Source organism: Musca autumnalis, unplaced genomic scaffold (genome assembly GCF_047663935.1).
Source record: "Musca autumnalis isolate F117 unplaced genomic scaffold, ASM4766393v1 scaffold_1, whole genome shotgun sequence".
NCBI lineage: Eukaryota > Metazoa > Arthropoda > Insecta > Diptera > Muscidae > Musca > Musca autumnalis.
Window position 1 is genome coordinate 249,733,562 of NW_027411644.1, and position 15,451 is coordinate 249,749,012.

At 32.8% G+C, this 15,451-nt stretch overlaps 1 protein-coding gene across 2 annotated transcripts in view; it reads right to left on the bottom strand.

The window, feature by feature from the left end:
- LOC141391178 (uncharacterized) overlaps positions 1 to 6,174 on the bottom strand; it is a 115,474-nt gene extending 109,300 nt beyond the window's left edge. The window contains exon 1 of one of the 2 annotated variants that reach the window (XM_073964086.1): positions 5,371 to 6,174. The gene's annotated coding sequence lies outside the window, so the exon portion shown is untranslated. The remainder of the gene's footprint in view (positions 1 to 5,370) is intronic. The other variant, XM_073964087.1, reaches the window with a different exon arrangement.
- Positions 6,175 to 15,451: the final 9,277 nt, after the last annotated feature.

The window sequence follows — 15,451 nt, forward strand, 5'->3', positions numbered from 1 at the left end:
ATTATGTCCAACCTTGATTTATATCAAAAAATTGGAAAAACGTTCTACAATCATATTATAATTTTAGAATAATTTGTAAGCAAATCGTGGATTTTTTAAAAATTATTTTTGAACAAATCTGGAATTTTATAATATTTTTAAGTAAATCGTAATTTTTTTAAAATATTTTTTAAAAAATCGTGATTTTTTTTAAATATTTTTAAGCTAATGGTAATTTTTAAAAAATGTTTTTAAGCAAATCGTTATTTTTTAAAATATTTTGAAGCAAATCGTAATTAAAAAAAAAAAATAGGCAAATAGTGAATTTTTATAATGTTTTTAGGAAAAACATGATTTTTTTAAAAACAGTTTTAAGAAAATATTTTTTGTTGGCTTTGTATTGTTGGACTGCAAAATAATACACGTTGTGTATTTATTTCAGCTAAAGTCCATATTTTGTTGTTTCAATATTTGAAGAAAATATTTCTTAGGAAAATCGTGATTTTTTTTAATATTTTGAAGACAACTGTGAATTTCTAAACAAAAATATTTTTAGGAAAGTGCTGTTTTAATATTTTTAAGAATGTTGTGTTTTTTAATATTTTCAAGAAAATCTCAGATTTTTTAAACAAAAATATTTTTTAGAAAATCGGGGATTTTTTACAAAAATGTTTTTAAGAAAATTGTGGATTTGTAAAAAATAGTTCAATAATGCATTTTTCGATCTTTATAATTTCCTGTTAGTCTATATCTTAAGAGCATGTTTTAATATCACCATGTGCATAGTTTGTGCCTTGAGTCTTTCGTTTTAGTTTATGTTATAAAACATATGTTCCTACGCAAAATTTGTGCTTTAACTCTGTGCCCATATGAAATTGATAGGAGAGTTTTTTTGTCATGTCGAATATCAAAGGATTAGTTGTCCCGTCACAACTGTTTAAAGAATATATTTGTTTAAATATTGTTAAGACAAATGTGAATTTCAAAAAAAATCTTTTTAAGCAAATATTAAAAAAATATTTTTTACAAAGTTGTGTTTTTTATATTTTTAAGAAAAATCGAGGATTTTTTAACAAAAATATTTTTTAGAAAGTCGAGGATTTTTTACAAAAATATTTAAAAAAAATCTGGATTTGTTAAAAAATAGTTTCAAGGATGCATTTTTCGATCGTTATAATTCCCTGTTAGTCTATATCTTAAGTCTTTCGTTTTAGAGCATGTTTTAATATAACCATGTGCATAGTTTGTGCCTTGAGTCTTTCGTTTTAGTTTATGTTTTAAAACATACCTATGCAAAGTTTGTGCCTTAAGTCTGTGCCATTTTATGAAATTGACAGGAGAGTTTTTTTATATGGCGCACATGTCGAATATCAAAGGATTAGTTGTGCCGTCACAACTGTTTTAAGAATGTAGTTTTTAGGAAAATCGTGAGTTTTTGAAATATTGTTAAGACAAATGTGAATTTCTAAAAAAATCTCTTTAAGAAAATATTAAAAAAAATATATTTTTTAAAAAGTTGTGTTTTTTGTATTTTTAAGAAAATCGAGGATTTTTGTTAACAAAAATATTTTTTAGAAAATCTAGGATTTTTTACAAAAATATTTTTACGAAAATTGTGGATTTGTTAAAAAGTGGTTTCAAGGATGCATTTCCTGTTAGTTTATATCTTAAGTCTTTCGTATTAGAGTATGTTTTAATATAAACATATGCGAAGTTTGTGCCTTAAGTCTTTCGTTATAATTTCCTGTTAGTTTATATCTTAAGTCTTTCGTTTTAGAGTTTGTTTTAATATAAACACATGCAAAGTTTGTGCCTTAAGTTTTTCATAAAAATGCTAAGTTTATTCCTTAAGTCTTTCGTTTTGGTTTATGTTTTAAAAACATACCGAAGCAAAGTTTGTGCACTAAGTCTTCTATGAAAATTTCCTATGATAACTTTGTGACCATATGAAATTGACAGGAGAGTTTTTTTATATATGGCGCATATGTCGAATATGTCGATTAGTTATGGCGTCGCAACACCAATGACCAATTAAGGCCCAACTGATTTCTTACATTTTTATTGCTATATTTTTGATATTACTTTCAGTTTTTATTTAAAAAAAAAATTAATATTTTTAAGTTTTATTTCTTTCAGGTGTGCTTTTAACGAATAATGCATCTTCTTGTAAGTATGTACTCATGTTGTAAAAATCTTTTACATTTTCTTTATTTTCCTTAATACCAAAAAATTGCCAAAACATTCTGCAATGATATTATAATTTTAAGATGACAGGGTGAAAAGGCAACATTTCAGAGTGAGAGAAATATAAAAGAGAGAATAAGAGAAATATTTCAATACCGCAATAAGGAAAAATTTTGTGTAAGAGGATATACCAAGAGGGGATTTGATACAGACCCCACACAACATATTTCAAAAATTATCAACAGTGATGGGTCTTTGTAAAGTTACCTCACAAAACGGAACATTTTGAATCATATGTCCATACTTGTGACCAGATAGGACTCTTTTTGAGGTCTTGGTTTCCTGTGACATAATAATTGAAGTATTTTTACCCAATTTCAGGCAGTTTTCGACATTTGTTATTAATATCAATATTGTTTTTTATTGTATTTTTCGATTAACTGAAGTTTTAAGTATAATTTTCCCCATATAACAAAGGTCAGGTTTAACTAAAGCCATTCGGTACGAAATTTGTTCGAATTTCTACAAAACTTTTGTTTTATAAAAACAAATGAATGTTTTTTTTTCAATCAAACAAAAGTCCATATTTACATTAGGCAACTTTCCTTGCGGCAATTGTTAGTTTGATGGCGAGAGAGGTAAGACATATGGTAACACTTTGCCTCTTAACCACCTCTCTCATCCACAAACTGAAAATTGCCTAATGTAAATATGGACAACATTTTCCACAATATTAGGAGTTTGGTACGAATTTGACTTCGAATCTTAGAGAAACAGGCCGGAATTGTTTAGATATTACCCTTTAGACATTTGTTTTTTTTTAACAGTGCTATTGAAATTGCCCAATACCAACAAGGCTTTCGAAAAGCCGAGCCCTTAGTTGCTAAGCTTTGTATATTTTTAAGGAAGCATTTTATTTTATTTTTGGCCAATATCAACGGCCACTGTGATGCGGTAACAAATTTTAGGCGAGGACGAGAGAGACAAACATTCAAATTGTTTATACAATATTTTTGACTCTTGTGGGGGAGGTACTACAACATTACACAGACATGATTTTTTTAAAGAAACTACCAATATTTTTACGTGGTTCTTTCTTTCATCTGAAATTTTTTGTTGGACAATATTACATAGCTCTGTGGTAAATGGATACCTGCGAAACCCTTTCATGTAAAAGCGTTTTGGGGTGCCATTGATAGATCGAAAACGAATGAACCAATCTTGGTATATTTTTGTGGGAATTTTAAGAACCTTATAATCTTGTTTTTAAGCGAAAAAGATTTTCAAAAAATATATTTAAAAAAATGTGAACTGCCAAAGTCAAGTTTTCGATTTTAACGAAAAAAATTACAGTTTTTTTGTACAAAAATCGGGCAACACATTTTAAATAATCTGTCTTCCTTAAAGGCAGGATTTGTACGTATTAAATAAGCTCACCAAAATACATAAATATCGGTAAATTCGTTTACGAGCTATTGTTGGCACCGACTTCAAAAATTTTATTTCTAGCAAAACGCGTTTTAAGTTGCGCATCTGCACACAAAACGCTACGAGTTGTCCACTTTGAACGGTAATATCTCATCCAATTTTGCCCCTAATTATTTGAAAGTTTACCTGTACTTCAAGATAAGTTTTTTTTCCGATTTTTTGAAAGAGATAAGTATAGGTAACACCTTAATAGACAGCTTTATAAAGTTACCTCCTCTACTAGACATTTGGTGATATACTATGATCTCTTAAGGAGACGTTCCATATATTATATTTAGGCCTTCAGTGGACCACAGTGGTGCAATGGTAGGCAACCGCGCCCGCTTTTGTCACCTAATATCGGGGCTCGATTCACAGATCAGACGACACCAAAATTACCAAGGTGGCAAAAACTCAGAGGTGTAATGTTGGCGACATTTCCTGACTGCTATAAAAGTTATGTTAACACGTTCGGACTCGAATTTAAAAATATGAAAGAAGTCTTCCTTGTGATTTCGGGGATGTTTTTTCTAACTCATATGTGTATGTATTTTGGTCTTAAAGTTCATCGTACATCGTATTTCCTTTTAGAAATGTAATTCTACGAGTTGTAGCTTTTTTATACGTTTTTTTTAATTTCTTTTCTCAACAAATCCCTGGGGACAGTTATTTTTGTATATCTTTGTATGTCCCAAATTGTAATCTATTCTTGAAAGTCGAAACTTTAATATCTTTTTTAACATTTTCTTTAGAAATTAGTTTATTTTTTCTTTTCAGAAAACTTATGCAACTTTAATCCCTATTATGTTTGTAAGTTCCAACTTTGAATATATTTTTCAAATTTTAATATATTTATATTACTTCTGTTTGGAAACAAGAACTTTAAAAATAATGTTGCCAGCTAAGGCCACGATATTTTATAAATAGTTTGCCTTATCTTATTCTCGTTTTTATTAAATGTTTTGTTTCAGGACAGAAACAATTTTTTATATTTTGCTCAATTCATTTTTAGAATCTGGCTTCCAGGCACAGTACACCGTTCTTCAGTTATGTCTCCTCGGAGAGGAGCTCAGATTTCTCTTTTTTCTAAAAATTAAGATTTGTGTCCTTGTTTATAGTAATTTTATATAAGCAATTTTTTCAATTTAAGTAATTGGAGTTCAAACATTGATGGTTTGATTTGAGATAAAAAACTATTTTTTAAACTTCAAAGTACCCAAGGACAAAGTTGTTTTAATTCAAAAATCGTTTAATTCTGGAACTGAAAAAGCTTTCGTTAAATATTTATTTCCTTCGGAAATAGTTCCTTCGTCACTCCAAAGTACTACATATTTTGTATTGTCCTAATTATGTTACTCCTTTGAGCTGCTGATAATTTCATATATCAGAATTTTTTTTCAAACTACTTTAAGAGCAAGAATGCCCCAACAAGTGATGTCCTTAAACCATTTTCCACAGGTTTTTCACATAAATATGTATATATGCATTGATATATTCGAAAGCACATTCAAAACAACTATGCAAATATTTCCAATGCCATTGGTTTTTGGCCACATGTTTTAATTTCTTGTCCTTAGTATTGTTTTAGAAATACTGGAATTAATTTTTTTTAATTGTTATATTTTTTTTATAAATTGTCACTAATAATTTATTTCATTATTTTTGAACTAATCCTTTTAATTTCCCTTAATAGGCCATTTGCAGTTCTTTTATTGTTTTTTCAATTAATTTAAGAAATACTTTTCACAAAAAGACACTCACTTTTCCAAATTTTTCCAAATATTTCACTTGATTTAGGCAGCTGATGGTGGTAATCCAGAGTTTGTGTTTTTTTTGTAAAAAAATAATGGTATTTACTTTAATTGGTGTGATATCCTTGTAAAATGTTTCAGCATTTGTTGTTGTGTTTTTGTTTTAATTGTTTTATTGCACTTATTTATTTTTTTTAAATACTGCAAAAAATGTTTGGTATTTTGTTTTTTTGAACTGTATTTGTTTTCTTAATTCTCTTTCACTGCATTTTTTAGGATACAATTCCTGTTTAGTTTTATTGATGAGTACAATAATTATCCACAAAATATTTCTTTTTGCTCTACTCAATCGTTATATGGATGGTCTCCTTTTCTATTTGGAAACAAAATATTAGACCACAAAAAAATTGTTCAAAACTTTTTTGGGAAGGAAGGCGAACTTGACCGTAGAAAGGTGACCGAATAACTAAAGTATTCTTCCCAACTCAATGTCGTTATATAAGACTGCAGTATTTCGTATTGGACCAAGACAGTCCCCACCGTTCCGCAGAAAAGAAAGACTTTTTCTCGCGTTTACGCTCTGCGCTCGCTCTTCGTTTTTGCAGTAGTTACACACAAAAACAAAATTGCTCATAAACTGCTTACGGCTCTAAATTGAAGATGCCGCTATTGTTACAGATGTCTGCCGCACTGCTGCTGTGAGTTGTTGTGGTCGTTAGTTGTTGCTGCCGTTATTTTAGTTGTTCCCTGTTGTTGTTGCTGCCTGCCTCTTGCAATCATGCGCGTTGACTGTGCGATCACCTTGACAATGGCAATGCTTATGAATGCCAAACATAACTCTTTACAACAACCAAGCCAGTGAAAGAAGAATCGGCCCAAAATAGCCAAGACAAGCAGCGGCAATAAGCAACAGCAGCAACAGCTTCAGCAATCCACCACGATGGAACTCTCATCACAATAGAAAGCACCACAGCCGATACTCTCTGCCATTGCTGTATGTAATCGGTGGAGTGAGGGGAAAGTCATGGCCCAAACAATTGTTTGCTGGTTATAGCCAAACAATTGTTGTGGCCAACATCCAACCGACCATCTTTCATTTCATTCATTAAAACCATTGAAAAGAAAACACTCAAGAGCAGCGACAAAGAGAAACCTGTATTGAGCGCCATGGTGTCTACGTTAGGGTTTCCATGGTAGTAATGTGGGTTTGTTACTCTTTCGTTTTTTAGTTTTGGTCTAATGCTGCACGGTTCGTTGGCCATGTCGGTGGTTTATTCAAAGGGAAACGAATTTTTACGGAATTTAATTTTTTGTTTTTTTTTCGTAATTTTTGTCAATGAAGATTCTGTTTTTTGATTATTGTTTGAATGAAAAATTATAATTTTTTATTGACGTATTAGCAGATTTGAGTTTTAACCAGATGTGGCAATTGGTTAAAATGATCTAGATACAAAAATATTATTTCAAGCAATTGTTCAGCGGCAACCTGGAGCAAATAATTAAAAATGTGTTAATGTGACATTTAAACGTGTAAAAATTATTTAGGTTTCTTTTTTATTTTGGAAAAATAAATTTTTCAACATTTGGCATGTCTGAGGAGCTGAATAACCGTCAGCGAAAACATCGTAGCATATTGCTCAATTCAACTTCCCCCAGGGTAATGATAGCTCAATTAATTAAATTAAGAAGTTGCTTTTGCCAAATTCGATACGAAAATACTATCCCGCTACTTCCTTCATTTATGTACATTTTCTTAACAATCTTAGCAGAATACAATGCTTTTATGACAAACAGACAGACGGTCACAAAAAGCTAGATCGACCGAACTCTTAAAAGGTGGGTCTGTGAGCATTTTTTTACCACTACACTGTGGTTCCAACCTTCGACAAAAGTCGAAAATTCGATATCAACAAATTTCAATGAGAATTCAGCAATTTGTCTATAAAAATTCATATCATATTTTAATATTCCAGTAATATTTTTTAATTTATAACGGTACTTAACAAAGCCAAACAGAAGAAGGTGATATTTCAGTATGATATCTTTAAGATTTAAAAATTTTAGTAAGGCATTGGCTTATTACACAGCAAATAGCTGAAAATTTAAATGATAAAATATTTTTTTTTTTCGATATGAAAGTTTTAATTAATAGTATTTCAATTACTTTTACATAAAAATGTGTACACATTATTTGCATAAAATGTGTTGCAAATTACATTTCAATACCTTTTTTGTGGATTGTTTTGCATTTCCGTGTGTGACATCAATAATACTAACGTTGCCTCTGGTCTTTTCAGTTAATATGTCGTTGTTTTGTGTTCTTTTTTTGCGTGTTTGATTGTTGTTCGTTAAGGATTTAGATATTTTTGTTTTGGAATCTACTTATGAGTGTTTTTTACACTTGATATATGATGCTCCATATAATACGAAAAATAAGTAAAATTTTTAAGTTCCGCCGGACCGTACTTTATTATACTCCCACCATGAAATGTTGTGACCTCAAATGGAATAATATGGGGGCTATATAATATGGAATAATAAAATGGGGGCTATACCAAAACCTGGACCTGGGGCCGAAATTGTTGGTGCAGAAAGTTTCTTATTGCTGGGAACCCCAAATGCCAAATTACAGCCAATTCGGGCCGAAAATGTAGATAAAAGCTTCAAAATACCTGACAACGGGTGGTACCGCTATGTGAGGTATACCCTCAGCCTGTGTGAATTAAAACACTTTTTCCCCAAAAAAACGTACATATGTATTTAGGTCGTCTTCGGTATTTTGGGCATATGAACTTGCCGACAAAGACATAGATTTGATTAACATTTCATAGTCGTAAGTTTCGCGAGGGAGGTGCCTTAAAGAATGAACCGACATAGTCCATTTTGGAAGTATGTCTTATTTTGGGAGTCATTCCTCTCGATAGGATCATTATATTAGGAAACAGGGACTTGCCCACGAAAAACATCATATCGCTGTAAACAGGGTTACTAGAAGTACCTTCGGTAAAAATTTCCAAAGGGTCCTCGCACAGACCCTTAACTGCACTTAAACAAAAATTTTGCTCATATGTGTGGGTGGTACCCTAAGGAATGGACCGATAGGGCCCACTTATGAAAATAATCTAAGTTTGGACAAAATATTTCGAGATCCAAAGTTTGGACCAAATTGATTGCTCCATTATTGCGCTCAACATTTAAGAGGATATTTTCGGGGACAGGTAATGGAAGGAGTGGACCAATAAGCACCATCTTTGAATTTCATCTAATTACGATATGCAAATTGTGGACCAACGCAGTATTCGGTTCGAAAGTTATCGTGCACATCAGCCACAACACATGCTGGCCGTAGGGGTTTTTTTACAATTATCGGGCCATTTTCTCAAGAAGTATGGACTTGCCACTGAAAAAACTTGTACCATTGTAATAGGGTCCTTGAGTGCAACCTGCTGCAAAAAAATCAAAACTATACGAGAGGAGGTCTTAACCTGCACTTTTTCAAAATTTCGTGTGGGAGGTATCCGAAGTTGTTGATATATATATAGTCCATATTCTAACTTGATCTATGTTTCGTAGAAATATTACGATGCCCAAAATATGGATTAAATAGGTTACTGCCTTCGAGAGTTAGCGTGCGCACCACGAAGTTGTTGGTATATACATATAGTCCAAATTCTAACCTGATCTATGTCTCGTAGAAATATTACGATGCTCAAAGTATGGATTAAATCGGTTACTGCCTTCGAGAGTTATCGTGCGCAACATTATAGCGAAAAGTTTTGAACTTTTTTAGAGGAGTGGACCAATAAGGCTCATCTTAGAACTTGATTTAACATTGGACAAAATTAACGACTTCCAAATTTTGAATCTAATCAGTTCATCCGCTCGAGAGTTACCGCGCGCTTCATCCACAACACATGGTGCCATAACGGGTTTTTACTGCTTTCAGACCATTTTTTCAGGAAGTATGGACTTGCCCCTGAAAGAACTTACACCGTCGTAATGGTGACGGCGAATAAAAGTTGTTACAACAAAAATCAAAACGATTTGAGAGGAGGTCTTAAACTGCACTTTCCCGAAATTTTGTGTGGGAGGTACCCGAAGGAGTGAACCGATTTAGTCCATATTCGAACTTTATCAATGTCTGGTAGAAATATTGCGATGTGCAAAGTTATGGAGCGCATAATTTTTCAGGAAAAAATTGAAATTTTGTGGGGGAGGTACCCGAGCGATTGGACCGATATGGTCCATCTTCGAACTTAACTGAGTTTGGACAAAATATTACCAAAGCCAACTTTTTGCACCAAATCGGTTAATCCATTCGAGAGCTATCGTGCGCACCTGGCAGCCAGATAGACTGACTTTGCTAAATCGACTCCAAATTGTCTGAAACGGATTTCATCTAAACAAACTTAGGGTCTAAAACCATTTCGATGATGCACATTTTGCCCGTATGAAAGTGTATATTACCCTCGTTAGCATAAATGCTGAGGGTATAAAAACTGGAACCATATTGATGATTTTTTGGCTTAAGTATTTTTTACATAAGTATGTCCTGAAAAAAAAACCAGATCGATCCGACTAATAGAAATATTTTTCTCGCACCTTCCCATACAAGTGGGACAGCTGTGCAGAAAATCCTTAGAAATACCTTAACGCACTTAGCGTGAGCATATCTTTTTGACAAAACTTAAAATTTTATATAAAAATGATATTGATGAGACTTTATACGTATTTATAAATATATAACTTTTTACCCTAAAAAGTATAGTCTTCCTGCAAGAGCGCATTCTTTTAAAAATGCCGAAAACATTGATGGGTAATATACTCGTAGGTGTAATCTTACATGACATTCCCTTGGGGTTTGATTGAGAAAAGTCGAAAATTACAAAAAGTCGATTTTTTAATTGCTTCAGCGTTAGGCCAAATGCATGAAAATGTACAAGCCAAATGAAAATTTATTAGCATGAAATGACAGATAGCAGACAATATTATAACAAAATGCAAAAAAAAAACACAAAAATATGCGAAAATTCCGACTTTTACGTCAATCTTTGCAACCATTTGTTGTGGCGTTTAAACAACCAGTGGCTTTAAATGGGGTAATACACATAGATTTTAACGTACATATGTATATAGTGTACCACATATTTAGCTTCGACCTGACTTAGCCATTTGATCGAATTTTATCTGTCAAGCCAGCATATTGAAATAAGTCATATATATGACACCACTCTTCCTAACGGTTTATAGATTTTATTTACGCTTTTAAGGTGTCACGGTGTTGCTTTGCACACTGAATACAGGGGCTCGTTTCAGAGGCCAGCCAACATTACATTTATTGCGCTGGCAAATATTTCCTGAGTATTTCAGTTATACATAATTTCTCTTCAAGTGTTGTCTTAAGAATCACAGCTCGATCTCGGCTATAAAAAAGTGACCCCATATCATTTAGCTAAAGTGATCGGAGCGATATGAGAGAAGTTTCATTTGTCCCTCAGAGGATGTTTATGGAAACACATGTGAGGGATACAATGAAAGTGATCCTTATCGAAAAAATGATTTTAGAACCCAGTTTGTTTGGACAAAGTCTGCTGCGATGTCCGTCCGTCTATCTGGCTGTCTGGAGCGCACGTTAACTTTCGAAATGATCAACGGGTTTTCGTAATATTTTGTCCTAACTTAGATCAAGTTCGAAGTTTAACATTTTTCGCTTAAATGATGCGCACGATAACTATCGATTGGGGTATCCGAAATGGTCCATGCTTTGCACATCGTAATGCTTCTATCAGACATCGAACAGATTCATAAATGGGCTATATCGGTCCACTCCTTCGAATAGCTCCCACACAAATTTTCGATTCAGAGGCAAGTCCATACTTTTTGAGGTCATGTTCCAAAATCTCAAAATAACCCTCCCGGCACCAACTCAAAGTATCTGATTTAGCTGAATTTTTGCATATGATAAAATTTCTTCCAAACACTCATCAAGTTTAAAGAAGATCTATATTGGAAAACGTTTTCAGATACCTCCCACACAAAAATTCAACATTTTTGCTTATGTAGAGTTTAGGGTCTGTTCGAGGATCGAGGATACTTAATACTTCTTGTGGTCCCGTTAACAGCGATATAATTTTTTCGAGGTCAGGGCCATTTGTAATGTTTCTTTTGCTAGTACTGGTAATATTTCTTTCACATTTACATTTCTTTCGATCCACATATCAAAGGTCTGGTCTTCCACATTTACATCATAATATAATATGGTCTATATTGGACCACTCCTGCTGGTACCTCCCACTATGGCCACAAACTATAGCTCTTAAAGTGAGACCACGATTGTATCCAATGTTTGCACACCGAAGTAGTTCCTTTAGACTAACGTAACATTCGATCCACTTATCAATGGTCTGGTAATTCCACCCGCAAAAGTTCAAACATTTGGGTTTAAGAGAAGTTTGAGACCTATTCGCGGATAAATGTTACAACAGTAATCTTTTGGAAAAACAACCCATAATGGGTTTGCTTCTTTTCATTATGTCATTGGCTGAGTGTATATCTCTGTCGGCAAAGCCAACTTATACTTTTTTGCTTCCCTTTGTTTCGATGTACAAAAAGTCATATGGACAAAAAGAGATGGACTCAATATTAATCCTAGTATACAAATATGCGGGTATGTAAACATGTTTTGGGATTGAATCCAAGTTATAATACCACACATTTCATATTAGTATACGGTTGCATTTTGTCCGTCTGTCTGTCTGGAGAGCACTGTAACTCTCAAACATAACATCGTTCAAGTTCGCAGATGGATCATATCGGTTCAAGTTTTTGTATAGCATCCACATAACGACAACTTGCGATTTCAGTAGTGGGATTCTTTAAGGTATTTATACCCTACACCACAATGTGGTAAGGGGTATTATGTGTTAGTGGATTTGTATGTAACATACAAAAGGAAGCGAGATAGACCCATAGTTCCTTCTAGGGATATACATACAATCACTTTCTGAGTCGATTTATGCATGTCCGTCCGTCCGTTCGCAACATACAGGTCGCATTTGTTGGCCGATTTCGCTGAAAATTGGGGACTACAACTTTTTTAGCCATAGGAAGAACGCTATTGCTTTTGGGGAAAATCGGTTCAGATTTGGATATAGCTCCCATATATATTTTCGCCCGATTTCAGGTATTTGCTGCACCAAACACGCTATATACGTCCGATTTTGATGAAATTTGGAATGTGTGACTGAATTCAGTCTAGAAATAAATGAGCTAAATTATATCGAAATCGGTTCAGATTTGGATATAGCTCCCATATATATGTTCGCCCGATTTCACGCATTTGCTGCACCAAACACGCTATATACGTCCGATTTTGATGAAATTTGGAATGATTGATTGAATTCGGTCTAGAAATAAGTGTGCCAAATTATATCGAAATCGGTTCCGATTTGGATATAGCTCCCATATACTTTTTCGGCTGATTTCACGTATTTTCTGTACCAAACACGCTATATTTCTGATTTCAATGAAATTTGGAATGTGTGACCGAATTCAGTCTAGAAATAAATGTGCCAAATTATATCGAAATCGGTTCAGATTTGGATATAGCACCCATTTATATTTTCGACCGATTTCGTGTATTTTCTGCTCCAAACACGATATATAAGTCCGATTTCAATGATATTTGGAATGTGTGACTGAATTCGGTCTGGAAATAAATGTGCCAAATTATATCAAAATCGGTTAAGATCTGGACATAGCTCCGATTTATATTTTACATATTCACAGTGGTGTAGGGTATCATATAGTCGGCCCCGCCCGACTGTGATCCTTTCCTTACTGGTTTTAAATTTAATTATTAAAATTAAAACGCAAAATTATGAATGAAAAGTACAAATGAAAGTTGTCAACACTGTTGCTATCGGTAGTACTTTGCGACTACTTTATTGTGGCCGCTAACTTACCGAATAATATTGTTAATTACAGAAATTATAAGAATTTTAATTTTACCGATTGTTGTCGTTAACCAAAAAATGCGTTAGAGAATACCACTACAGGTGTATTAAAAAATTCCTGGCACATAAAATCCCCTACATGACGGTACCAACCAATTTTACGTATTTAAAAGTTTTTACAAACGGATCAAACCGACTTAGATGCAAATTATGACAGTTATGATATCCCTATAATCTGCTCCAAAACTTTTTGACATAGACAATATTTTTATGTAGCACATCGAATCTTCTAAATTTAAGTATAATTTGATATTTCTATTTATCTTTAGCAGTGAAATCCACCGAATCATTAACAAAGGTCCCTCATTTATTTGCTTAAAAGAGATAACGCTTGATTTAAAATCAGTATGTTTTATATATGCCAAGAGTAATAGATTTGTGTTGGGAAAACATCCGATTTTGGTGTTACTTATTTTCTTTACGTTTTCTTAAAATCAAAAAAGTGCTTTGCGAAATAATGGTTTTCAGAAAATTCAGAGTCGATTTACTCTTGTCTGTCTAATTGTCCGGCTGGCTGAATCAAGATACTAAACACCACTAACCCATATGCATTAGTTACTCACGGGATACAATTTCTTTTGGGAAAACATTTGATTTATTCATTCAAAAGTAGTGAAAGTGAATTGAAAATATTTTTTTGCATTCCACACTCTTTGTATTATCAAATGGGTTTCAAGAAGAATATATAATTGAGAAAAATAAAATATAACAGCAGACCAAATGATTTTATATTGGAAATCATAAAAAAATCATCGTTAAGTGATAAAATCTGAGTTACTGATTTAGCATGGTGATGCTGATTTATAATACCAAAATAACAAACAAGGAAAGACTAGAGACTTTTGCATAACTTTGATATTTAAAATGTTTTTGTGTTAATTTAAAGTTCGTTTGGAACACTTTTATTTTCAGAGTTTTATGTTGGAATACTCACTCGTATGTCTTTTAGAAGCAGAGATATTCACCATCACATTATAAATTCTATTAATGGAAAGTTTGGATAACAATACATTTTTTTAATTTTATCTCCGTTATTCTAATGGGCTTTTTTTGAAATGTGCCAAACTAAAGAAGAGCTATTCCTCAAACTTGGGCGGTGCCTTTACGGAAACGTCCATAATTTTTGGTTGAGAAGTTTCTTGGTCAGTTCGAACTTTAAATGCCACATTATAGTCAATTCGGTCCGGAAATGTAGCTAAAATCAAAATACATGAAATCGGGCGCTACCGTTATATGGGGGCTTTTCCAAAAGTGGACTGATATAGTCCATTTTCGAAATTGTCATTACAAAACAAAAGTCCCATCGTTCAAATTTTTCAGCGTACTATCTCAATTTTTGTGTATACCAGAGTGAATACCACAGACGGGCGGAGTGACGGACTTGCATAAACAACCAAAAAGTAAAAACTCAAAAAATTGCATAACTTATCTATTTTTCAACCGATTTCATTAATTTTTCCATTTACGAAAGCTAACAGAATTTCCTTTTTGGTAAAAATAATTCATTATACTGTTTGGTATCTTCTAAGTAGGCTAGAGCACGAGAAAAATTATTTTCCCGTTTTTTGATGAGTTTTTTTCGAATTTCAACCACTATAACTCAGCTATATGTCAGAAGCCACTTATCAGAACCCTTGAATATTTTTCATGTAGCAAAGTGCTATTGTGTTTGCTTCTTTTTTGTCAGAGGCTGAGGGAATATCTCCGTCAGCACAGCTGACTGATACTTGTTTACTTGTTAAAGTCTCCAGCTGATCATCTGTAAACGTCAAATTCTTCTGCTTTGCTTTAGCAAATACCATTATAATTTAAAATAATATTATGTGTTATAATCTAAAAAAAATCGCATTTAAAGATATTATTACTCAACTGATTTATCGTTTTCTAATATCTCAATTGATTTTGTTCCGATTGCTATTGCTATCTATATTTAAAAAAGACAAAAAACTGTTTCAATTTTTTTTTTGATTTTGCAATTCCAAACATTATTTAATTTATTCGTCAAAACTTCTACTTCGCTTTAGTAAACCTCTATGCATTGTCTGATTTATGCTC